This window comes from Ambystoma mexicanum, chromosome 1p (genome assembly GCF_040938575.1).
Source record: "Ambystoma mexicanum isolate Mex_15411 chromosome 1p, UKY_AmexF1_1, whole genome shotgun sequence".
NCBI lineage: Eukaryota > Metazoa > Chordata > Amphibia > Caudata > Ambystomatidae > Ambystoma > Ambystoma mexicanum.
The window spans coordinates 221,797,219-221,824,232 of record NC_090921.1 but is presented as its reverse complement, the minus strand read 5'-3'; the positions used below and the strand labels follow the sequence as shown (position 1 = coordinate 221,824,232).

Genomic DNA, 27,014 nt, shown 5'->3' with positions numbered 1-27,014 from the left:
AAGCGCTATAAACACTAAGCTATGAGTGCATGCCTTTTAGAGCTTGCAGATGGGGTTAATACATCCCTGCTTCCCTTAGAATATTCAGCCTCACTAACGGTAGCCCTGGCTCCAAGCTAATCTTCCTTTTCTCTGGGAAGGTACTGATAAGACATTCCTCAGCCAGCGCAGATGGGAACCAAGGGAGGGGGTAGGAGCGAGCAGGGAGCATCTCAGAGAGAGCTGGGTTTTTTCCATGAACCAGCCCATATTTTTGCACAGGGAAAGTTCTGGAACTATGCGTCATGGTGACTGACAGCAAGAGATTATAAAATATCCATGCACACATGGGATCGGGGGAGATCGCCTGTGGACTTGATTCGTGTACAGTCAGGTGCCCGGAATTGGCTCTCACGGTGTCCTCCAGCATTGTTTTTCTATGAAAAACCATGGTCTCCCAGTGCTGATTAAAGGGACGTAAGACTGTGTTTCTCTATGTTTCTCTATATTTCTCTATGTTTCTCTATGTTTATCTACTCCATGTTTCACTATATTTTGCATTGCTCTTTGTTTTATGCTTTGTAATATTCTGTAACTTGAATCCCAAATGTATATGAAATTCACTGCTTAGAATAAATATGCTAAAACTTTGAGGGTGTCATTTGTCACTAGCATGAGATCACTGCTCAGCACAATAGAACCTGTATTTTGGGCTGAATTGGGTATTTTTGCTCTCAAAGGGCTGGCCCCGAGGAAGATTTTGCCCATATCAAGACATTTGGTGGCAGCTTTGTGGGATTTGTGAAGAGCAGTGCCATGCTGACATGACAAATGGTGTGAGAGAACACAGTGTAGAGTGGGGAGCAGGCTGTCGCATTTCCTTGATGGTCTCACTGCAGCTCTGAGACTTCAAAAGGCAGCAATGTTGTGTCGGTTTGCCGTGGCCGATAGCTTGTGTGGTTAAGACTCCCTTCAGTAAATCAGTCGTGACTGACTTATTGCATGGGATTGGTGCCAGGGAGTACAAGGCGATAAACAAGCGGGAAATGGCTTTGTTTAAAGCACTCCGGGGAATGGTTAAGAAAGATGTATGCTCAATTAGAAAAAGAATTTTATCATGCGGTTTCCCAAGTTTAAAGTTGTAATTTGGAATGCATAGTGAGACGGAGTTCTCATCTCTATTCTGTCATGAGGGCAGGAAAAAAATAATTGCAGGGATTTGACATGCAAATTGTGAATAGTGATTTAACCATTGACTCAGCCCCAGTGTGCTAGCGAGTGGGGGCTGTAATGTTCGGAGGCGAAGGTTCGCTTTTTTGATGTATGCTTTTGAAGGGTTGGCATTCCTGAATAATGAGGAAGGGGAATGAGCCATGCTTAGGAGAATGAGTAACATCTGTGCTGAGAGCCTAAAGAGTTTTTTCTTTCTTTTGGCAACTGTAAAATTCCATGTGCTAATGGTGGCAAATTCTGTTTAAAGGAAACACACTAAAATGGTTATATTGCATTTTAAGCTGTGCCATGCTTTTAATGGGTGAGAGACTCACTTAAAAGGAAAGTGAGTGAATGTTATTTGGATTTTCGATTTTTGTGTACTGATTTGAAATTGCAGAATCAGTTTGCAATGGTTGGAGGGAAAAACAATTTATATTTTTCTAAATTGCCCCTGGAGTATTTTTGATCCCATGCTATGCCATGGATTTGTGCTGTTGCCTTATAAGTGATGTACGATTTGGAAATAGTGACCTGTTGACTGTGATACATGGGGAAAAATGTTGTTGACACATTAAACAGCCCACAAGCAATAGAGTGTGGGTTGCTCTTGCAGGAAAACGTGCAGGGAGCTGCACTAAACATTGGCATTTTTATTTTTAAATGCACTGAACTGAGTGGTTATAGTTTGGCAATGGTACAACAGAATTGACATCTGTGTGTGATAAGATAGCACAAAGATTTAATGGGTTGTGAGTTCTCTTGAAAGATCGCACATTACAAAAAAAAAGTGCCGCTTTTGAAAACAAGAGTCTTGCTGTGTGTGCAGAGCTTGTGCCTTGAAGCTGTCTTGGGCGAGGTGCGTGAAGGCAAACAAAAGCAGAAACAGTACAAGAAAGAGTTAATCTGGATGAACTGTCTGAAACGAGTGCTTCCCATTGAAGCCGCCACAGTATAAGAGTTATAGGCAAAAGAGATAAGCTGCGTGCTCATGGCGCTGCCAGGTGCACACGAAAGATAAACATGCCTGCATTCCTGAGGAAGGGGGAGCAAAAAGAGAGAGCAGTTCAAAAAAGTAAAGAATTTGCCCAGTAAACTGTGGTAGGGAACAAAGGCTTCATGCAGGATGGCAGACGGGCACATCACATCTGAACATTTACCTATGCATCTGTGAATGGGCCAAGAAAAGACAGCTGCCCATTCCAACAGACATTACTGTGCAAACCGCATTCCCATGTGATGTGAAGTGAAGTGAAACGCTATTGCTGTGCAAGCTGCATTCCAATGCTCCATGTGATGTGAACTGAAGTAAAGCGCTGTGCACTGGAGAAGAAACCTCTAGGTGCTTTGAGAAGAGAAAATACACATCTGGCAAACTGCAAGCTACATTGCCAGGGATGGAGAAACTGACAAAGACATTATGGCATTCCAGATGGAAGCAAAACTGACAAAAGTGCTTAGCCGTTTTGCAAGAGACAACATGCAGAGCGGGGCTTTGAAGTACAACATGAACACTGCACATTAGCCATGATCCAGAAGCCACACGGCTTAGTGCAAGAATGAATGATTTGTTGAAGCAACAAAAGAAACTGACTTAGACTATCGCACTCAAAGGGGTGGTTCAGGAAACAGCAAACACCCTTTGGAAAAAATGACAAGTGAAAAAACCATAGGCCTGAAAAACACTGCCTGTATGAAGAATAAACAGCTGCTTGTGCAACTGTAAGCGGTATTGGACTGAAAGACTTTACCTTTGAAAAATGGAGTGATGCCAGCAGGGCAACCTAAACCAAGATCATGGGACACTGGAAGCAAGTTGGCGCCTGGCATTGGTGATCGCTTTGGTGAAAAAGAAAAGCATTGTGCGACCTGGGTACTTACTATATGGCTTTGTAAAAGCACAGATCAGTCTGAGGTACCATTGACCAGCTATGATTGCATTGCACAAATAAGTTTGTGATTAGGCAGTTACACCCCGTATGGTTGAGTGTAAATAAGCCCCCAGAAACATGCAGAAGGGTGATAAATAATTGCAGTAGCAATGATAAAGTGTGTAGTTACCTGATGAGACTTTTTGAAGATGGGGGTGGTATTATGGGAAGGGGTGGATAACGCTGATATTGAAGTTTTGATGACATCCTAACATGAAGAATAATGATATTGAACTTTTGATGAAATCCTAACATTTTTGTTTGTATTTTTGCCTAGGCAAAAAAGACCAGGCATTTCACAATATCAGAAAGTTAATATGCAGTTTGTGGGTGACACTGATCAAAGAAGGGTCAGACGCATTCTCAGAGAAAGCGAGCCACTGCGACATGCTATTTCAACTTTAACGTGCCCTGCACCGCACAACGCTGCTGCAACCTGCGAAAAGTGTCCAACAGAGTAATAACTTTTGCTGAACTGGCACGATGCAGACTTGGCTAATTATCAAGTATTTGATGCTACACATTCAAATGACTCAGTTGCTGGAAATAACTTAATTGACATGTTTTGCCCTTTCTTGTTTAAAGGACTATGGACAATGAATTGTGGACTGTAACATCAGGCACCACAAACAGCTGTGTGACACAGCAATTGAATGCTAACACATTGAAAAATGGTTTTTAAATGCACTGTTCAGATGAATCTGAAAAAACGAAATGGTTTTACTCTTCCAACTGAATTGCTTTAACCAGAGATGTTTTGTTTTTTGAAGAAAAAAAAAATATTCTACATTGCACGTAGGCAGGAAAATGATTTATGAATTGTTGGGGCAGCAGAATTATGCAAGCAGGAGCGTAATTTATTTTGAGATAAAATGAGTGCGCACATCAAAGTCACCTGTGCGTAGGTTAAGATTCTTAATTGAAGTAATGCTGCCAAGTGTGTGAGCTATAATTTGAAATGGTAATCTTTGAAACACTGGATACTTTTACAGCCAGCTTAAGGCAGGTAAATGAAACCATGACTGACCTGATGTTTGATTTTATGACACAGAGTGTGACACGGTTTTTGTTAAACCAACCAGTTTCATGTTTTTGTGGGGACAGCTGTCTCCAGCACACTAATGCAAAGAGTCACCTTTTGATTGTAGACATTTGGAATAATTCTTTGGAAAAGCGCTACAAATGAGTATCCACATGGAATTGCTAGCGTACTGGCCTGGCACATTGTCGGGCATCTTTTGTCACTGAATGGATACCATTTGTTTAATTTGTCTAATGTGATGTTTTTCTGACCAAGAACTGCAGCGAGTTTCTCGCCAAGATTTTATGGACTATAACTTGACTAAAGGCATTTTACCATGGTGTGATGAAACAGCCACTGCCGGATAGTAGTATGGTGTTTGTGGCTAAAATTAATATTGTATATGGTAGATATCCCACTTGAAGAAGAGTATTCTCCAAGTCACAATAGGTAGACTGGTAATGCACACCTTCATTATTACAGTGATACACTTAGACATAGGTTTATCATGAGGCAATGTTTCCTTAGTACTACCAAGCTGCTACAAATGGAGTCCATTTCTATGGCCCATCACTAGAGTGCGCGTAGCTAGGGAGCTAGATTCATTAATTGCAGGAGCTTTATATGCTTGTGACATAGAAACTGTGCACAATAAGCTAGCCACTATGGGTTCTGATGCCAGCTCTGCTATAGAACTTCTGGCCTAGTGGGGCCCATTGATACGCCCAACACTGCTACAAGTATTGACAGCCAATTGAAGATGACAGAATTTTAGACATGAAGACATTTTTGTCTGCCATAGGGCAGGTCAACAAGACTGCTAAATACACACAATGCATTGTATGGCAAACATTGTTAAATCAGCAGGTGTTGGCTTTTTACTGGGTGGGGGCGACCATCCTCCACACACTGACACGCAGAGCTACAGTTACCAGCATACATATGGATTGAATTGCTTGCTTTTTGATTGCATGAATAACACATGCCATGCTTTGATGTAAATTAGTAGAATTGTTTTTATTTAGACAACCTGGTGCCCATGGGTTCACCTTGTTCACGAAATTAGATGGTTTCTGGTTGGGTTCCACCTACCTGGGGGAAGTGTCTAGTCACACAGCCCATAGTCACGCTTGAATGCCCTGGGATCAGGGGGAGGGTAGGCCCTTAGGGTGAAAGGCTGCCAGGTTTTAGAATTGGTAACCATACATAAATGCAATAGTGCATTGTAGATTAGACTACACCGGATTGCCTTGACATTTTAACTGCATGCTGCTTTTTAACTGACAATCAGTTATACAAAATTGATTTAGGTATTTTTTGTGTAGGCCAGGTTTTGGCTAGAGTAAATGCCCATGTTCACTTTTGTCTTGATATTGGGCAAAATCTTCCTCGGGGCCAGCCCTTTGAGAGCAAAAATACCCAATTCAGCCCAAAATACAGGTTCTATTGTGCTGAGCAGTGATCTCATGCAAGTGACAAATGACACCCTCAAAGTGTTATTAGCATATTTATTCTAAGCAGTGAATTTCATATACATTTGGGATTCAAGTTACAGAATATTAGAAAGCATAACACTTAGAGCAATGCAAAATATAGTGAAACATGGAACTTAGATAAACATAGAGAAACATAGAGAAATATAGAGAAACATAGAGAAACACAGTCTTACGTCCCTTAATCAGCCCTGGGAGACCTGGGTTTCTCATAAGCTAGCTGTAAAACAAGCCCCGCTCATAGAAAAACAAGGCTGGAGGACACCGTGAGAGCCAATTCCGGGCACCTGACTGTACACGAATCAAGTCCACAGGCGATCTCCCCCTGATCCATGTGTGCATGGATATTTTATAACTTCTTGCTGTCAGTCACCATGACGCACAGTTCCAGAACTTTCCCTGTGCAACTGGCTCATGGAAAAAACCCAGCTCTCTCTGAGATGCTCCCTGCTCGCTCCTACCCCCTCCCTTGTTCCCATCTGCGCTGGCTGAGGAATGTCTTATCAGTACCTTCCCAGAGAAAAGGAAGATTAGCTTGGAGCCAGGGCCAACGTTAGTGAGGCTGAATATTCTAAGGGAAGCAGGGATGTATTAACCCCATCTGCAAGCTCTAAAAGGCATGCACTCATAGCTTAGTGTTTATAGCGCTTAAGACTGGCTATCTAAGCGCTATATAGGTGCCATGATGTTCCAAACACTCCAAAAACCTATTAGCTACATAGCTGGGGGCCCTCCCTGCCTGTCTATCATATTCCTTGTAGCTCACTACTGCATAATGGAAGTGCTACAACAGACTACTGTCAGCATTTTTAGCACATACTTTGAATACACTATTGGCTTTCAGCGGCTAATGCTGTCATCTAAAGCCCTGATTGGCAAGGTTGCAATTTCGTGTATCACTACATTCCACCCCTATTCAACGTTTGTGCGACAAATGCTGACTAATACCTATCAACATAGTATTTAGTGCAGTGATAAAGACCTAGGGGCTTTGCAAGAGGTTTAAGCAAACTATCTTCTAGCGGTTAGTTAGCGTGGCATGCAAGGTAAAACACTACCTAAACAAAAATGTACACAAAGTGAACAGTGACATATACCCTTGCCAGAACCTGGCCTACACAAAAATACCTACGCCAAGTGAACATGGACATTTACTCTAGCCAAAACCTGGCCTACACAAAAATACCTAAATCAATTTTGTATAACTGATTGTCAGTTAAAAAGCAGCATGCAGTTAAAATGTCAAGGCAATCCAGTGTAGTCTAATCTACAATGCACTATTGCATTTATGTATGGTTACCAATTCTAAAACCTGGCAGCCTTTCACCCTAAGGGCCTACCCTCCCCCTGATCCCAGGGCATTCAAGCGTGACTATGGGCTGTGTGACTAGACACTTCCCCCAGGTAGGTGGAACCCAACCAGAAACCATCTAATTTCGTGAACAAGGTGAACCCATGGGCACCAGGTTGTCTAAATAAAAACAATTCTACTAATTTACATCAAAGCATGGCATGTGTTATTCATGCAATCAAAAGCAAGCAATTCAATCCATATGTATGCTGGTAACTGTAGCTCTGCGTGCCAGTGTGTGGAGGATGGTCGCCCCCACCCAGTAAAAAGCCAACACCTGCTGATTTAACAATGTTTGCCATACAATGCATTGTGTGTATTTAGCAGTCTTGTTGACCTGCCCTATGGCAGACAAAAATGTCTTCATGTCTAAAATTCTGTTATCTTCAATTGGCTGTCAATACTTGTAGCAGTGCTGGGCATATCAATGGGCCCCACTAGGCCAGAAGTTCTATAGCAGAGCTGGCATCAGAACCCATAGTGGCCAGCTTATAGTGCACAGTTTCTATGTCACAAGCATATAAAGCTCCTGCAATTAATGAATCTAGCTCCCTAGCTACACGCACTCTAGTGATGGGCCATAGAAATGGACTCCATTTGTAGCAGCTTGGTAGTACTAAGGAAACATTGCCTCATGATAAATCTATGTCTAAGTGTAGCACTGTAATAATGAAGGTGTGCATTACCAGTCTACAATTTACATGTTGTCTTACTACTGGAAAATCTAACAGGTTCACAGTGTCTACCTTCTGTGACTTGGAGAATACCCTTCTTCAAGTGGGATATCTACCATATACAATATTAACTTTAGCCACAAACACCATACTACTATCCGGCAGTGGCTGTTTCATCACACCATGGAAAAAATTCATTTAGTCAAGTTATAGTTCATTAAATCTTGGCGAGAACACTCGCTGCAGTTCTTGGTCAGAAAAACATCACATTAGACAAATTAAACAAATGGTATCCATTCAGTGACAAAAGATGCCTGACAATGTGCCAGGCCAGTACACTAGCAATTCCATGTGGATACTCATTTGTAGCGCTTTTCCAAAGAATTATTCCAAATGTTTACAATCAAAAGGTGACTCTTTGCATTAGTGTGCTGGAGACGGCTGTCCCCACAAAAACATGAAACTGGTTGGTTTAACAAAAACCGTGTCACACTCTGTGTCATAAAATCAAACATCAAGTCAGTCATGGTTTCATTTACCTGCCTTAAGCTGGCTGTAAAAGTATCCAGTGTTTCAAAGATTACCATTTCAAATTATAGCTCATACACTTGACAGCATTACTTCAATTAAGAATCTTAACCTACGCACAGGTGACTTTGATGTGCGCACTCATCTTATCTCAAAATTAATTACACTCCTGCTTGCATAATTCTGCTGCCCCAACAGTTCATAAATCATTCTCCTGCCTACGTGCAATGTAGAATATTTTTTTTTTTTCAAAAAACAAAACATCTCTGGTTAAAGCCATTCAGTTGGAAGAGGAAAACCATTTGGTTTTTTCAGATTCATCTCAACAGTGCATTTAAAAACCATTTTTCAATGTGTTAGCATTCAATTGCTGTGTCACACAGCTGTATGTGGTGCCTGATGTTACAGTCCACAATTCATTGTCCATAGTCCTTTAAACAAGAAAGGGCAAAACATGTCATTTAAATGTGTAGCATCAAATACTTGATAATTAGCCAAGTCTGCACCGTGCCAGTTCAGTTCGCAGTGGCTCGCTTTCTCTGAGAATGCGTCTGACCCTTCTTTGATCAGTGTCACCCACAAACTGCACATCATCTTCCTATATTATGAAATGTCTTGTCGTGCTTTGCCTAGGCAAAATACAAACAGAAATGTTAGGATGTCATCAAAACTTCAATATCAGCGTTATCCACCCCTTCCCATAATACCACCCCCATCTTCAAAAAGTCTCATCAGGTAACTACACACTTTGTCATTGCTACTGCAATTATTTATCACCTTTCTGCATGTTTCTGGGGGCTTATTTACACTCAACCATACGGGGTGTAACTGCCTAATCACAAACTCATTTGTGCAATGCAATCATAGCTGGTCAATGGTACCTCAGACTGATCTGTGCTTTTACAAAGCCATATAGTAAGTACCCAGGTCGCACAATGCTTTTCTTTTTCACCAAAGCGATCACCAATGCCAGGCGCCAACTTGCTTCCAGTGTCCCATGATCTTGGTTTAGGTTGCCCTGCTGGCATCACTCCATTTTTCAAAGGTAAAGTCTTTCAGTATTTATCTTTCTTTTCTTAGCAGTGTCTTTTCAAGCCTCTGGTTTTTTCACTTGTCATCATTTTTTTTTTCAAAGGGCGTTTGCTGTTTTTGAACCACTCCTTTGAGTGCGATAGTCTGAGTCAGTTTCTTTTGTTGCTTCAACAAATCATTCATTCTTGCACTAAGCCGTGTGGCTTCTGGATCATGGCTAATGTGCAGTGTTCATGTTTTACTTCAAAGCCCCGCTCTGCATGTTGTCTCTTGCAAAACGGCTAAGCACTTTTGTCAGTTTTGCTTCCATCTGGAAGGCCATAATGTCTTTGTCAGTTACTCCATCCCCTGGCAATGTAGCTTGCAGTTTGCCAGATGTGTATTTTCTCTTCTCAAAGCGCCTAGAGGTTTCTTCTCCAGTGCACAGCGCTTTACTTCAGTTCACATCACATGGAGCATTGGAATGCAGCTTGCACAGCAATAGCGCTTTACTTCACATCACATCACATGGGAATGCGGTTTGCACAGTAATATCTGTTGGAATGGGCAGCTGTCTTTTCTTGGCCCATTCACAGATGCATAGGTAAATGTTCAGATGTGATGTGCCCGTCTGCCATCCTGCATGAAGCCTTTGCTCCGTACCACAGTTTACTAGGCAAATTCTTTACTTTTTGAACAGCTCTCTGTTTTTGCTCCCCCTTCCTCAGGAATGCAGGCATGTTTATCTTTCGTGTGCACCTGGCAGCGCCATTAGCACGCAGCTTATCTCTTTTGCCTATAACTCTTATACTGTGGCGGCTTCACTCGTTTCAGACAATTCATCCAGATTAACTCTTTCTTGTACTGTTTCTGCTTTTGTTTGCCTTCACGCACCTCGCCCAAGACAGCTTCAAGGCACAAGCTCTGCACACACAGCAAGACTCTTGTTTTCAAAAGCGGCACTTTTCTTGTCATTTTTCTACTCCATGTAATTTTGCAAAATGTCAAAGCGTCTTTTTTTTCTTGTAATGTGCGATCTTTCAAGAGAACTCACAACCCATTAAATCTTTGTGCTATCTTATCACACACAGATGTTTCATTCTGTTGTACCATTGCCAAACTATAACCACTCAGTTCAGTGCATTTAAAAAATAAAAATGCCATATTTAGTGCAGCTCCCTGCACGTTTTTTTTTCTGCAAGAACAACCCACACTCTATTGCTTGTGGGCTGTTTAATGTGTCAACAACATTTTTCCCCATGTATCACAGTCAACAGGTCACTATTTTCAAAGCATACATCACTTTTGAGGCAACAGCACAAATCCATGGCATAGCATGGGGACAGTCAAAAATACTCCAGGGGCAATTTAGAAAAATATAAATTGTTTTTCCCCCCAACCATTGCAAGCTGGTTCTGCAATTTCAAATCAGTACACAAAAATCGAAAATCCAAATAACATTCACTCACTTTCCTTTTAAGTGAGTCTCTCACCCAATATAAGCATGGCACAGCCTAAAATGCAATATAACCATTTTAGTGTGTTTCCTTTAAACAGAATTTGCCACCATTAGCACATGGAATTTTACAGTTGCCAAAAGAAAGAAAAAAAACTCTTTAGGCTCTCAGCACAGATGTTACTCATTCTCCTAAGCATGGCTCATTCCCCTTCCTCATTATTCAGGAATGCCAACCCTTCAAAAGCATACATCAAAAAAGACGAACCTTCGCCTCCGAACATTACAGCCCCCACTCGCTAGCACACTGGGGCTGAGTCAATGGTTAAATCACTATTCACAATTTGCATGTCAAATCCCTGCAATTATTATTTTTTTTCCTGCCCTCATGACAGAATAGAGATGAGAACTCCGTCTCACTATGCATTCCAAATTACAACTTTAAACTTGGGAAACCACATGATAAAATTCTTTTCTAATTGAGCATACATCTTTCTTAACCATTCATCGGAGTGCTTTAAACAAAGCCATTTCCCGCTCGTTTATTGCCTTGTACTCCCTGGCACCAATCCCATGAAGGGAGTCTTAACCACACAAGCTATCGGCCACGGCAAGCCGACACAACATTGCTGCCTTTTGAAGTCTCAGAGCTGCAGTGAGACCATCAAGGAAATGCGACAGCCTGCTCCCCACTCTACACTGTGTTCTCTCACACCATTTGTCATGTCAGCATGGCACTGCTCTTCACAATCCCACAAAGCTGCCACCAAATGTCTTGATATTGGGCAAAATCTTCCTCGGGGCCAGCCCTTTGAGAGCAAAAATACCCAATTCAGCCCAAAATACAGGTTCTATTGTGCTGAGCAGTGATCTCATGCAAGTGACAAATGACACCCTCAAAGTGTTATTAGCATATTTATTCTAAGCAGTGAATTTCATATACATTTGGGATTCAAGTTACAGAATATTAGAAAGCATAACACTTAGAGCAATGCAAAATATAGTGAAACATGGAACTTAGATAAACATAGAGAAACATAGAGAAATATAGAGAAACATAGAGAAACACAGTCTTACGTCCCTTAATCAGCCCTGGGAGACCTGGGTTTCTCATAAGCTAGCTGTAAAACAAGCCCCGCTCATAGAAAAACAAGGCTGGAGGACACCGTGAGAGCCAATTCCGGGCACCTGACTGTACACGAATCAAGTCCACAGGCGATCTCCCCCTGATCCATGTGTGCATGGATATTTTATAACTTCTTGCTGTCAGTCACCATGACGCACAGTTCCAGAACTTTCCCTGTGCAACTGGCTCATGGAAAAAACCCAGCTCTCTCTGAGATGCTCCCTGCTCGCTCCTACCCCCTCCCTTGTTCCCATCTGCGCTGGCTGAGGAATGTCTTATCAGTACCTTCCCAGAGAAAAGGAAGATTAGCTTGGAGCCAGGGCCAACGTTAGTGAGGCTGAATATTCTAAGGGAAGCAGGGATGTATTAACCCCATCTGCAAGCTCTAAAAGGCATGCACTCATAGCTTAGTGTTTATAGCGCTTAAGACTGGCTATCTAAGCGCTATATAGGTGCCATGATGTTCCAAACACTCCAAAAACCTATTAGCTACATAGCTGGGGGCCCTCCCTGCCTGTCTATCATATTCCTTGTAGCTCACTACTGCATAATGGAAGTGCTACAACAGACTACTGTCAGCATTTTTAGCACATACTTTGAATACACTATTGGCTTTCAGCGGCTAATGCTGTCATCTAAAGCCCTGATTGGCAAGGTTGCAATTTCGTGTATCACTACAACTTTGTGTAGATATTTTTGTGTAGGCCAGGTTTTGGCAAGGGTATATGTCACTGTTCACTTTGTGTACATTTTTGTTTAGGTAGTGTTTTACCTTGCATGCCACGCTAACTAACCGCTAGAAGATAGTTTGCTTGAACCTCTTGCAAAGCCCCAAGGTCTTTATCACTGCGCTAAATACTATATTGATAGGTATTAGTCAGCATTTTGTCGCACACACGTTGAATAGGGGTGGAATGTAGTGATACACGAAATTGCAACCTTGCCAATCAGGGCTTTAGATGACAGCATTAGCCGCTGAAAGCCAATAGTGTATTCAAAGTATGTGCTAAAAATGCTGACAGTAGTCTGTTGTAGCACTTCCATTATGCAGTAGTGAGCTACAAGGAATATGCAGGCCTAGTATGAAATAGGTCACATTATGCATTGTTGATAGACAGGCAGGGAGAGGGCCCCAGCTATGTAGCTAATAGGTATTTTTGGAGTGTTTGGAACATCATGGCACCTATATAGCGCTTAGATAGCCAGTCTTAAGCGCTATAAACACTAAGCTATGAGTGCATGCCTTTTAGAGCTTGCAGATGGGGTTAATACATCCCTGCTTCCCTTAGAATATTCAGCCTCACTAACGGTAGCCCTGGCTCCAAGCTAATCTTCCTTTTCTCTGGGAAGGTACTGATAAGACATTCCTCAGCCAGCGCAGATGGGAACCAAGGGAGGGGGTAGGAGCGAGCAGGGAGCATCTCAGAGAGAGCTGGGTTTTTTCCATGAACCAGCCCATATTTTTGCACAGGGAAAGTTCTGGAACTATGCGTCATGGTGACTGACAGCAAGAGATTATAAAATATCCATGCACACATGGGATCGGGGGAGATCGCCTGTGGACTTGATTCGTGTACAGTCAGGTGCCCGGAATTGGCTCTCACGGTGTCCTCCAGCATTGTTTTTCGATGAAAAACCATGGTCTCCCAGTGCTGATTAAAGGGACGTAAGACTGTGTTTCTCTATGTTTCTCTATATTTCTCTATGTTTCTCTATGTTTATCTACTCCATGTTTCACTATATTTTGCATTGCTCTTTGTTTTATGCTTTGTAATATTCTGTAACTTGAATCCCAAATGTATATGAAATTCACTGCTTAGAATAAATATGCTAAAACTTTGAGGGTGTCATTTGTCACTAGCATGAGATCACTGCTCAGCACAATAGAACCTGTATTTTGGGCTGAATTGGGTATTTTTGCTCTCAAAGGGCTGGCCCCGAGGAAGATTTTGCCCATATCAAGACAAACCTCATGCCATATGCCATCAGCAATTTGCTCCAACACCTTCCCCAGTGCTTCCTTAGTCAAGTACTTGCCCCCTGGATTCACATTCCTCCTCCGAATATTCAGACCCAAAGGATGAGCAAGGTATCAAGTGATTTTCCAGAGAATAAATTAGATGGATTTTTTACTGAAAAAATCCAATGAAAAAAACGGATTAAAAAAACATATATATGGGTGAGTAATGGGTTAGAACGGATGCGGAAGGGGTTAGGGGTTACAAACATAGGGAAACAGTGGTCCTGCTGGAAGAACAACCCCACATTTTTTAAATTTTAAATCTTTGATTTTTCAATTTATTTTTTTCAGTAAAATAATCTATCTACTTTTTCTTTCTCTGTAGAAATCACATAGAACAAGGCTTCGAAGAAGGGGGTGGCAGAGACAAAGAACAAGAAGAAACAGACACACACACTGATCTTCACTGATGTCCCCTAGCTTCTTTCAGAAGACTCTTGTAAGAGATGGGACACCTCTTCCCCTAAATCCTCTTCTGCCATAGGACTAGTGGGGGCAGAGATGAATCAGGTTCCTCCTCAGACACCAGCTTCACATGCGTGTTGCGCTTGCAAGAATGCTTTCTTCCCTCACAAGGCATGATGAGAACAATAATCAGTAAACCGCAGAACCACCAACTCCAGCCTATTCTTTTTTATTCCTGTTGCTAAGGTCTCTGGTGGGTAGCTGTGCTACTTACCGTGCTGATCCTCTCTCTGCTGGGCCTAGACAGGTAACAGTCCTGGCTCACGCAAACGGATAACCACAGCCGGTCTGGTGGCTTGGATGTAGGAGGGTGGTGGGTTTGAGAAACTCTCGGGCCTCCTGATGGGTGAGGGGCCACAATTGAGTTCTGGTGTTAACGCAGTTTGAGAGCTCCGCGTGGGTGAGGTTTCAGAGGCTGGTAGAAGATGTCAGGGCTCCTGGTGGGCATGGAGCCGGGACGACATCAGCCTCCAATGTTGGTGAGCAGGTGCTTTAGTGTCATGAGAAGTGCTAGAGAGCACATCCAGCCCAGGGTGCTGAATCACTACACATGGGCAAAACAGGTAAGGTGAGGTGGAGGAATGACATCCAGAGTATGTTGCGATGCTGCCTTACAGGTGTAAGAGTAACATACTGGGAATGGGTATACAGAGTTGCATTCCCAGCCTGACAGTATCCAGGCAACACTTGAAAGCTACGGACCTAGGCTTTGCTTAGGTCCTCAGAGTTACACAAGATGAGTGCAAAAAGGAAAGAAAAGAGAAGACACGTGGAAAGATGGTTTTCCTCTTCAAGTTCCCCTACTACTGAACAAAGGAAGCAGCCGAAAAGTAATAGGAGGAACAAGGGAAAAAGAAGCCAAAAAGAAGAGAAACCTCTTCATCCTCTGGAGGAAACGAATACTGAGGAAGACCCCCAAAGGAAAGTATTTAATACTGTTCTGCCTCTTTTACAAGAGATAACATGAGAAGTACTATGCAAATGGAAAGACGCGGAAAGGGCCAGCATCTGAGGTTTTTTTGGAAAATTGTTGGATCTGACTGGAACAAAGACTTCTACTCCCTTCTCAGAGAATACAGATACCATTCTGACAAGCCTGGCAGGGAAGTCATTGTTGGCTTCTGAGTAGGCTGTATAAGACAGTGTGGATATGAGGGTGCACTCAAGCCCAAAGAAAATCCACTTCTGGCTCACATTTAGCATTATGGGCAGCTGCATATGCCTCATACATAACAGAGACTGTTGGTTACTGCATTAACGCAAGCATTGGAAAAGAGAGCAAATTATGAACCTGGATTGCAGGATCTAACGCGTTACATAGAACTGTCAGATCTGGTCTATAAGGAAGTCCAGGAGACGGCCATTTCAATGGGGGCATCCACTACCGTTCGTAGGCAGATTCTGGTGAGGAACTGGCACACTAATTCGCTCCAGAAGTCCATGGCTGTGAAGATATCCTTCGACGGAAAGCTGCGTTTTGGAGAATACCTGGAGGATAAGGCTTAAGGCAGACAATTATGTTGGGAAGTTACGCAAGAGGCAAGATCCTAAACCAAGAGCTCTTACCGTTAGAACAAAAAGATATGGCAGATTCCAGCCAGTAAAATGAGGCACTTGAAGAACCTGGGGAAAAGGACCAGCAGGGGAGCAAACACTATGAAAAGGCATGGCACCTTCACCAATACAGACTTATTTATTGTATTTGTAAAGCATGTGAACACAAGCCCGGAGGCATAGAGGCACTGAGACAGAACAGACAACAGATAAACATAAGTCAGAAGCTAGGCGGTAGGGAGATCAGGCATCAACCGAACAAAGTTGTTTTTAGTCTTCGCTTAAACACCACGAGCGAAGAGCATGATCTTAAGTCAATCAGAAGAGTGTTCCAGATCTGAGGTGCTGTGTGTCGTGTAGATATGAGCTCTGAGGCACATAAGCAAGCCTAGTTCCTGGTACCTCCAACAGGCAGGTATTATTAGATCTCAAGGCCCAGCGAGCCGGCACTAAGGACAAGCAGGTGGAGAGATACTAAGGAGCCTGCCCAAAGAGGCATTTGTGTATAAGGCAAAGAACGCAAAAGGCGATTCTGTTACAAATAGGAAGCCAGTGTAAGGCTCTCCTGGCCGCCGACACATGGTCTCGTCTCTGCAAAACCCACACAATGTACACTGCATTGTTTTGACTCACCTGTAGGTGAGAAAGATCATGTTTTGAAATGCCAAGTAAAAGGCTGGAACAATAATCCAGTTTGACACCTAGAATTGCGCCAGCCATGGTAGCACAATTAGTGGCAGAAAGAAAAGGGTGCAGCTGGGCAAGCAATTTAAGATGATAGCAGGTTCTAGACACGAGGCTGTTAACTTGTCCTTTCATAGTAAGTTCTTGGTCAAGTGTGACCCCCCCACCCTCCGAGAGTCTTAACCTTGGTCTGGGCGACAATGCAAAATTCAACAATTTTAAAAGATTTGTACTGTGGGCCCAACTTACACAACTGTGTTGTGGTGCCCAGGATCATAGATCTGTCTTAGAACTATTAAGAGCAGGCTTATTGGTTTGTTTCCATGTCTTGATGAGCTCATAAGTAGCACAGGATGTTGGAGTCACTGGTCTAGTCCCCTAAGAAGGGAACAAGCATTGCGTGTCATCTGCGTAATTCGCGCACATAATGCCTGCCCTGTCCAGTTGTTCGAACAAGGGGAGTGTAAAAATATTTTAAAAGAGTGGGTGACACGCAAGATCCCTGGGGTACCCCACAGGTGACGGTGAACTCCTCTGCCTGAGAGTCCTGATAAAAGACCCAACCCTTGCGGTCTGACAGGAACGATTTCAGCAATTCGGCTGGTGCTGGAGAGAAGTGTGCTGTGCTGCAATGTCTCTCCGCCAACAAGGTGTGGTCATCCAGATCGAAGGCGGCAAACAGATCCAGCAGCACAAGCAACGCAGTATGGCTGCCCTCCATGGTCTGAAGTATGTTGATTTTTAAATCAAGCAGCGTAACCTCTGTGCTATACTGTCAATAGTGGGGCTCACCTGTGATTCGGTGTCTGATTCGCAGGAAGATATTTCAGCCTCAGCAGATGGCGTAGTCCGGTCCGGAGTCTTTTTTTTAGAGAAGAGATACGGTCTGTTCCGGGAACTCGCCACAGTGGTTGTGTAAGAAGGCAGACAGCAACCAAGGCGGAGGATTCCCTGCACAGCCTGTTGAGGGGAAAAAGCCAGTGGCAGAAAAAACCCCTGAATTATTTGAATGTGCACAGGGCTGGATGGAAGTCCAAAGATCTTTCAGTTCCGGGAAGAATACAGTCACTGAGGCGCGCTAGAGTAAGCGCCACGAGGAAATAAGGACAAGGGGGTCCGCCGCAGGGGATCCGGTAAGTGCAAGGTAACAGGTCCAGCTTCAGTATCCGACAGAAGAAGGCCGGAAAACCAAGTCCTTTCATCCATCCAATAAAGGATAGGCTGCAGGTAGGGTGTAAGGGAAAACTGGAGAAGGACCAAAGAAACTAAAAACAGAAGCCGTGAAACTAGACGTGATGCAGCAAAGACAAGAATGAATAGAAACAGAGAAGCAGACCATAAGTATAGAAAAAAGGGAAAGGCAGAATCCAGATGAACTCACCCAAACGTTTACGAGGAGAAAAAGAAAGTAGAATCAAAAAGAAACTCGGAGAGGAATGCGAAGTGAAAAAACCAGAGGCTAGAAGGAGCTGTGAAAATGGCAGTGTGAAAGTAAAGATGCCCCGGAGGAAAAGCAGTCCGAAAATGCCGAGAAAAGGAGGCGGAGTTACCAGAAAGTGAAAGCCCGAGTGCAGGCAGAGAAACGGAGGAAATAAACAGAAAGAAAAAGATGCCGAGCGTAGCACCGCTAAAGGCGGAAAAATGGGGATCAGGAACAAGGGCGCTATAGAAGAGAGAATTCCAGTCGGAAGGAAAATACACAGAGGGCACGGGAACCAAAGGCACCAGTGTAGCGAAGAACAAGAAACAGTTGCAACGCAAGGAGGGGGCGTGGCTAACCTCAATATGCAGAGCACAGAACGTAACAGCTAGAACGCTGCACAGGGCGCCGTGAAGGGTGTATTAATGGCGCTTCCACCGTGTCCAACACTTCCATCGTCCTGTCCTCATGACATATACGCACATCTGAAATCAGATTGCTTGTGACCAAGGATGTCAGGTTCCAAGAGAAAAGCCTCGATCTGTAGGTGTGCAACTCTATCCAGAATGTTAAGCAGGTAGGGAACGTTAGTTATTGGTCACTAGTTGACTGACAGGGCTGGATCCAGGGAAGGTTTCTTAAGCATTGGGGAGATCCAGGCTTGTTTAATATTGCTTGGCACAAGGTTTTCCCTAAATGAGGCATTTATAAATGTATTAATGAGAGGGACCAGCAACGGGGCACATGACTTTACTACAATGGCTGGGCAGCTGTCCCCTTTACAATTAGTAGGTTTTAACTTAGTGAGGGCATCAGTAAGACCCTGCTCCATAATTGAGTAAAAATGAAACTCTGGGTGATACCTCATGCAATTAGATGCAACCAGGCTGTTGTGTTCAGGGTTACCCTGAGTGTTCTCACTTACAATAATAGTCTGGATGTTATTAAGCTTGGAAAACAAAAGATACAAATGAATAGGTCCAAGGATGCTAGGCTCAGAACAACACATCCACATGTATTATCAAACTCTGAATTGCTAAGGAAGGAATCACTCTTCAATAGTATGTTATAGAGATAAATCTCATTTTTTTATATTAAAGTTGTGTGCAAAAAGACATAAATCCAACATTTAGAGAAATTAAGACATCAAAATGGTTTGCTAAAACAGAACAATCAGACAAAAAAATATATTTACAACACACAGTGCCAAAAAAACATTTTTTGGGACAATCTCCAAATTGTGTGTGTGTAACAAACCCGACTTCTATTAGGATTTGCCAAGAAATTCACATATTGCAGTGTACATATTCAAGTCAACATTTGTGGAAAACACATAGAACAATGGTAGGTACACAAAATTATTTTTCTTGCGTAAACAGCATTAATGTGCTGTAGTTTTGGGGGGAGTAGTGCGTCTACACCAGGTGTTTCAGCCGTTTCTAGGTGGGCTAGGTGTGCCTCATCTTTAACACGGCCTTCATCAGGACGGAGTTCTGTGTAGATTGACGTCTGTGCTGCAGGGGAAGGAGACTACAGTCAGGGGGGTGTCTGAGCCAAAATTATTTAGTTTGAGTGAATCACGTGTGGTTGATGTAAAATCAAAAAGCACATAGCTTACCTATGGGTTAATAGATTTCACAGGCGCTAAATTTTAGATCTGCTAGCCGCATGGGCTGGTCTCTGTATGGTCCTGTTGCAAATAACAGAGAACGAGAGAAGCAAAGTGAGGTTGAAGCTAAACATGTCCCCGTTTAAAAAGGCATGAAAAAAAGTTTTTTTATTATATGCAGGAAATAAAATCTTACCTCTCGCTGGAGGTCGAAAAATGCTGATCCAGGGTGGTATCAGTGGGAAACAGACACGGCTTGCACAGCTAAAAAATATATATGGCTCAAGGTGAGTGTGGTTACCTAGTAACAACTGTCTCATATATATAGCAGTAAGTGCAGGGTTTATTTTAAAGTACCTGTGAGGGTTGCAGCATGGGCAGCCTGTCTGCCAAAAAAGTACGAGCTGGAGCTCCTCAGGCTGCTGTGTCACAGTTGAGACTGCAGGGGCCTGACTGCAAAGCGTTGGTAACGCTGTTGCTAGGTCCCTGTAGGTATTTATATGTCAGCCATCTTGGAATGGCCCTAGGATCGAGTGAGAAACAAAATGATGGATTCTGCTCCATCCGGGGGGCACAAAAAAAGCTCAATCAATTATGGGTGTGATTAGTGTCAACGCGTGTCTAAAAAGTTAATTTAGACAATATTGTTGACAAACGGTTGTCATGGCAACCGTAAGCATTGCGGGGTGGCATTGGTTTTTTATACTCTGAGACAACATAGCTAATGGCCCCATGAGGTTGTGATTACCGAAAATACTTCATTTTAATATGTTGTGGCATGGATCACAAAATGTTTGTGTCTCAGGAATCTCAGCAGAGAAAAACCATAATTAAGTAGGTGGACAGTTTGTATTGTATTACTAACAGCCCGAGAGGGTGAGAATTAGGGCGTGTCGCCTGGAAACTTAATACATAGTTTCATAATGACAGAAAACATTTGGAATTAACAAAGAAAGTATAGTTTTTCATGTAGGTGATTTCATACATTGACCAAAAAAAAAAAAAAAAAAAAAACACAGTGTCATAATGTCTACTGACTTCTGCATTTCATGAAATGAAAAATGATCATAGTGTTAAGAAGTTCATAGCTCATACTCAATCATTGGGCACATGTCATTACAGGAAAGACTTCCATTCAACTGACATATTTAGACCAGCCTGAACGGAGTTAAGTCTGTGGACCCACCGTTGTTCTAATTGGGTCAGCGTTTTGTTCAGATCCCCCCCACGCTTTGCTGGTTTCACTTTTTGGAGGACAAACCATCTTAGATCAGTATCACTATGGTTCTTACTGATAAAATGCTCTACTAGGGGCTTGTCTGCTACCTTGTTCCTGATACAGGAACAATGTTCAGAGATGCGCATTTTGATGGCACGTGTGGTTTTTCCTATGTAGAGGAGTTTGCAAGGGCATTGTATTACATATATGACACCCTTCGTGTTGCAGTTTGTAAAATCTTTCATTGTCCATTTAACTTGTGCATGTTCGAAAGATTTCTTTTGTAGGGTCAAAGGGCATGCCACACATTGACCACATTTGTGATGTCCAACTATCGGAGGTAAATCCCATAGTGTGTTCTGCGTTTGTGGGGGTGGCTCTATGAAGGTGTGTACTAGAGCGTCTCTTAGATTTCTGTTTTTCTTGAAAGCAAAACATGGCACATTGTGCAGAGTGCCGGGGTGTTTCACCAAATGCCAGTTCTTCTTGATGGTTTTCTGGATCAATAGGCTCAAGGGTCCAAAAGTGGTGACACATACCAGTCTTCCCAAATCTTTTTTCGGTTTGTTTTCCAAACAGATTTCTCTAGGTGTATGTTTGGCTCTCTTTTTGGCTTGGTTGATGGCCTTTTTTGGATAGCCTCTCTCTGCAAGTCGTTGGGTTAGTCCTTCCGCATGTTGATGGAATTTTGCCAGGTCTGAACAATTTCTTCGTATACGCAAAAATTGTCCGTAAGGTAAATTGTACTTTAATCCCATCGGATGATAACTTTGGAAGTGCAACAAAGTGTTGCGGTCCGTGGGTTTTCGAAACAACTCAGTTTTTAGTCGATCCCCGGTCTTGTAGATATGCAGATCCAAGAAATCTATTTGGTGGTGGTCCCAATGCATGGTAAAATTAATGTGAGTATTTCTTAAGTTGATCCAACTGTGGAACTGTTGTAGTTCCAAAGGTGTCCCCTGCCATATAATAATCACGTCGTCAATGTATCTCTTCCATAATGAGATGTTTCCTAGGAAGGGGTTGTCTGGCGTGAAGACATGGTTCTTTTCGTAGCGGGCCATATATAGATGGGCAATGTCCGGGGCGAAAGTAGTGCCCATACTCACACCTTTAGTTTGTTTGTAGATTTGGTTCTGGAACAGGAAGAAATTTTCAGACATTGCCAATCTAGTGCACTCAAGGATGAAATTTGTGGGGGTAGAATCTAAGTCTTCTCTGGTGTTCAGGATGTCACAAATGGCTTCTAGACCTTCTTGTTGTGGTATCAATGTATATAGAGCCTCGACATCCATTGTGACAAGGAGGCTATCGGTGGTGAGGATGATGTCGTCAAGTAAGTTAATAGTGTGTGTGGTATCCTTTAGGTAGGAGGGCATTTTGATTACAAAAGGTTTTAAAAAATAGTCTGTGTAAAGGGACAAAGGTTCCAGGAGGGATTCACACGCCGATACAATCGGTCTACCGGGCGGTTTTTCTGAATTTTTATGCATCTTTGGGATGATATAGAAGGCTGGGATGCGTGGGTTGGTTTTGTTCAAGAACATCTTCTCATCTTCACATATCCAACCTTGCGTGAGAGCGTGTTGAGTGAGGCTTGCAATTTCGTCTTGGAGGACCTTGGTAGGGTTGTATTCCAAAGGTAGGTAAGCTTCTCGATCGCCCAGTAGTCGTAGGCACTCAATGTTGTAATCAGAGGTATCCCAAACGACTATGCCGCCCCCTTTGTCTGCGGGCTTGATTGTGATTGATCTGTCGGTTTCCAAATTTCTCATAGCAATCCTTTCTTCTTTGTCAAGGTTATCGCTGTAGAAGTTGTCTTTTTTAAAACCAGCTAGTATGGTCTTGGTGACTATCTTCTCAAAAGTTATGATCTCGACGGGAGTCGAGCCAGGTGGAGGATAGAACTTGGATTGTTCTTTTAAACCTGTAGTGTTGTCTGACTTATTCTGTGGTTGTTGTTGTCCAGTGTCTCTGCACAAAGCCAAGTAAACTTCAGAAAAATGTTTCAAACGTACATTTCTGAAGAATTTCCGCAGTTCTAATTCAATCTCGAAAGGTTGTGCCTTTTGGGCAGGGACAAAGGATAAACCCTTGGCGAGGAGCCTTAATTCTGGTGGGGTCATAAAGCAGGTGGATAAGATGAAGACTGGTATCCCTGGTTCTGTCCTTGGTTTTGGTACCACTGGCGCGTTCTCATTCGCTGTCCTGGTTGCGTCGGTCGTCTCCTGGGTCTTCCTCTTTGTCCGCCCCTGAGAAAAAAAGGTTGTGGTTGCTGTTGCACTGTAGATCCCGGTAGGCTTGAGGTACTTCCACTCCCACTGGAGGAGGTCCCTGCGAAATTGACTGATCTATTTCTCCGATTGTAGTTTTGGCTTGCTTGTAAATCTGTATAGTATGTAGGTCTGAGAAAAGGATAGGTTTTTTCTTCTGAATAGTTTGCTAGGTCTTTTTTGAACTTGTCCACCTTCCTGTCCAGTGTCAGATTTTTGAACTTGGTGATTTCCAACTCCAATTTATCCAGTTTATCCTTAGCATCCTGAATGGATTTGTCTTCGAGAAACTTTTTTTTCCAAATCGATTAATTGAGCGCCTTGTTTTTCACATTCCTCTTTAGCCGTGTCTATAACCAGAATCAACCAATCGCGGCTGCATTTATTTCCAACCCCACTAAAGTTTTTCGTGAACTTAGGGTTATCTGTAAATACCCTGGGGATGTTCCGTACCTGGAGGCCTTCGGGTATTATGCCGGCCCTCAAGTATTCGAGCATGAACTTGCCATGTAGCTCTGTTCGAATTATTCTTTTTTTCTTTTGATTGAGTATTTCTAATTGGTCCTCAGTCAAACCTCTAGTGAGCACACCCTCCTCGTTTCGTAGTGTGGAGGAGGTCCCTAGAAGTTGTTTAAAATAGTCATTGGTATACGAGACTACATTGACGTTATCCATAGATGACAGATGGAAATTTATTTTACTATAGCTAGATTTTGACCTTGTTATGGGTCGGTCGATGCCCACAGCCACGGGCTGTACAGACTAGAATCAAAAAATAGGGCTCCTGGTGTGGAACCTATTCTACCCAGGAGGGTTAACTAGGAAAACAAAAGATACAAATGAATAGGTCCAAGGATGTTATTAAGCTTGTCCAAGAACGGCTTTTGGATAGCGTTACGCCACTTAGTGTCTTTAATGACATGCAAAGGAATGGGACAAGGATCCTCAAACTCTTTAAGTATTCTGAACAGTTCCTTAGAACTGGAGGCAGCCCCACAGATGTGTTGGCCGTTGTGGTTTTATTTTGCTAGAGAGATGGCTGCCTCATGGGCCTTCGTCGCCTTAGAATAGGTGACTTTGTCCTCATCAGATTTGGATCTTTCCCATAGTTTAAAGGCATTGTTTTTATCTTTCTTGAGGACCTGGATGTTAGGCAAATACGAGTTTTTATTGGGTAGATTATGAGGGAAGCGTTATTGGACGGGGGTCACACTATCCACAGCTATCTCTAGTGCTCTCTGATAGGTAGATGAAAGTTCATCAGCGAAATGTAGATTAGCTAAACAACCGTAGGTGTAAAAAAATAATTTAAAAAGAAAAAGGGTGCCATGGCCAACGGAGTAAGCTTACGATGGTTTCTACAGCAAACCCAACACTTTTATATGCTTCGATATGCTGACGCCGGGCCAGTGGGAGCAAGGCTGTAGTACTTTACGTATGGTTGTGTGGAGGGAAACCTGGATTTTGAGAAAGGTTAACAAATCTCCCTGACCCCGGTTGCATTATAATACTGTGCTATTAATGGAAACTGCCATGTTTAACAAGTGCTTTATTGCCATTGTGAGGTGAACATGTTCTAACCTCGACATCTTCATCACCTAGAGTGGAGCAGCGCTCGCCTCCACAATGCTTGGCGCTGACTGCTTTCCCTTTTGGCATAAGTGTGTTTAGGCTGCCGCTTTCATAGGCAAGGCGGCTTTAACAAACGGAAGTCATTTTATATTAATCAGGCTTGTCTGCCCAACTGTGTGGGAACCGCAGAAGTAGCCTACCTTGTAAAAATTACTATATCATTATATGCATTCCAGCCTGATTGTATTGTTCAGAGCACAAGACATCTATGCGGAGACAATGTCCTTCCACGTGCAACATTGTTTCTGTCTCATGTCTACACCTCCCTCTCCATTGAAATGCGTGTACACATTCCAGTATATAACCCAGCGCATTGTGGAGACTAGGGGTTGTTACGCTGAGTCTTGTTCTGCAGTTGGTTTGTTGTCCTGTGGCTTTGCTATTGCTAATAAAACTGTTAACCAATGCATGGGAATAGTCGGTGGTTATTTTCCACTACATGATTGATCTACAGGTCTGTCTAGAGAAGTGCCACTTCCTCCTAAAGTAACTACAGCTCATTTTGTGTTTACACAGTACTTTCCCAAATCCTGCAAGTCTCTGGATAAATGGCAAAAATATATACAGAAAGAGTCACCTAGACACCTTCCTCAGAAAGGCACATTCGATTTGGACAAGATCACAATCCTATAAAAAGAGCTAGAGAAGAATAGGTGCTCGAGCACACCAACAAAAATGGGATAGTTACTGCTACACCAATGCTTTTTAGGTTTTGTTGTTGTGGTCTCTCTTACTGTGGAGATCCCTTTGTTCTTCATACCAGATGGAGCATCCTCCTGAGAGCTCATTTCTTTTGATGCAGTAATTGTTCATGAACATTTTCTTGATCCATTCCATAGTGAGCCTAGTTCTTTTTTCCTAATGTTTTTATTTTTAAGATACTGATCCCCTCCTTTAGGAGGTATTATCAGGGGCAGTCTACCAGGTTACCACTTGCATTTGTAAATGGTCGACAATACCCACAATGTCCTTCCTCGTTGACTTTGGTGGCTTGGTACAAGTTCTTTCCATCTTGGCAGCACTAATTGGGTTGATGCAATCGCCAGGGTCTAATTACTTTTATAGAGAGTCACTCCCCGACTAACCTTTATCCAATTTTCCCTATTTTATGACAACAATCTCAACTGACCCCAATTTATTGAGGATATCGGCTGGAAAGGTCCTTTTAATATGAGAGCATTCTGTCAAGCTGGGGGCAACCTGTAGTGACTGCCCTATGGAATCTACGTTTGCCTTGGTAAAGTAGTTGGCTATCCGCTTTGATTTTCTTAGGTTATTTTGTTTGCCATCATGGTCTCTCAAGTTTATTCAGACCATATTATTCCCATTGACAGACTTGTCTGTGGACACTTCTTCCTGTGTGTGCCCTAAAGAGTTTCTGGCCTTTTTCCTTTTCATAGGTATTTATGACACCTTTGCAGGTGTTACCTATTGAGCCTATTTAATATTGAAGACAACGTTTTTGATGGGCATCTTACCGACTAGGAGGCTGGGGGAGATTGCAGCGCTGTTGTGTATGCTTCCAGATTTAGTGGTTCAGTAAGAGGCACTATTTTTTAGATGTAACCAGCTGTTTCAGCCAAAAGGTGTTAAAGTTCCATTTGAACCAGGACATTGTTCTGGCGTCTTTCATTTAGAATCCTATTTCTCCACACCCCACCCCACCACCAGGAAGCTTGTTGGCACACTTTGGATGTGAGACATTCTGTGCGTTTGTATTTGGACAAACGGTCCAGGGTCAAAAACATGATGGAGCCAATCATGGTAGGAAAGCCACAATCCCACCCATAAGTAGATGTTCAAGAGCAGTCATTAACACTGCATGTGACTTAGTGGGACCCTCTCTGCTGGCTGGAAGGTGTACAAGGAAGATCTATTAGGTGTAAATTGGTGTCGTGAGCTGAGAATTGGAATTGCAGGACATCTTTAGGGTTGCTCCTTGGGCATACCCTGACACATCAACAAAGCACTATTGTTTGAATGTTCCCACCGATGGGGCAAGCTCCTTTGGTCGGAACGTTCTCAATGCAGATCTTTGATGAGGTTCTTGTTCGCCATGCCTAGAACATAGCTCTCAACTCACCCGCTTTTGGCGGGTGTCACCCGCCTTGCAAAGGGCTGACTCATCTGCCAAGCCTCCCGCACGCCCATTCATTCCAATGGGCGTCTCACCCGCCAAAAACAAAATCGGGTGATTACACCAGCCTTTGCGAGGCAAATGGTTGAGAGCTATGCCTAGAATAAACGGTGTTGGGGTTGTGCTCACAGCATACATGAAAACAAACCATGCACAACCCTACCTCAACACCACATGACGGCTACCAACCAAAAACACACCTACGTTGAGTGACCAGTC

General features: G+C 43.0%; 1 protein-coding gene across 3 annotated transcripts in view; it reads right to left on the bottom strand.

Moving 5' to 3' along the window:
• AP4M1 (adaptor related protein complex 4 subunit mu 1) overlaps nucleotides 1-27,014 on the bottom strand; it is a 585,491-nt gene that overhangs the window by 557,170 nt on the left and 1,307 nt on the right. The window lies entirely within an intron of this gene.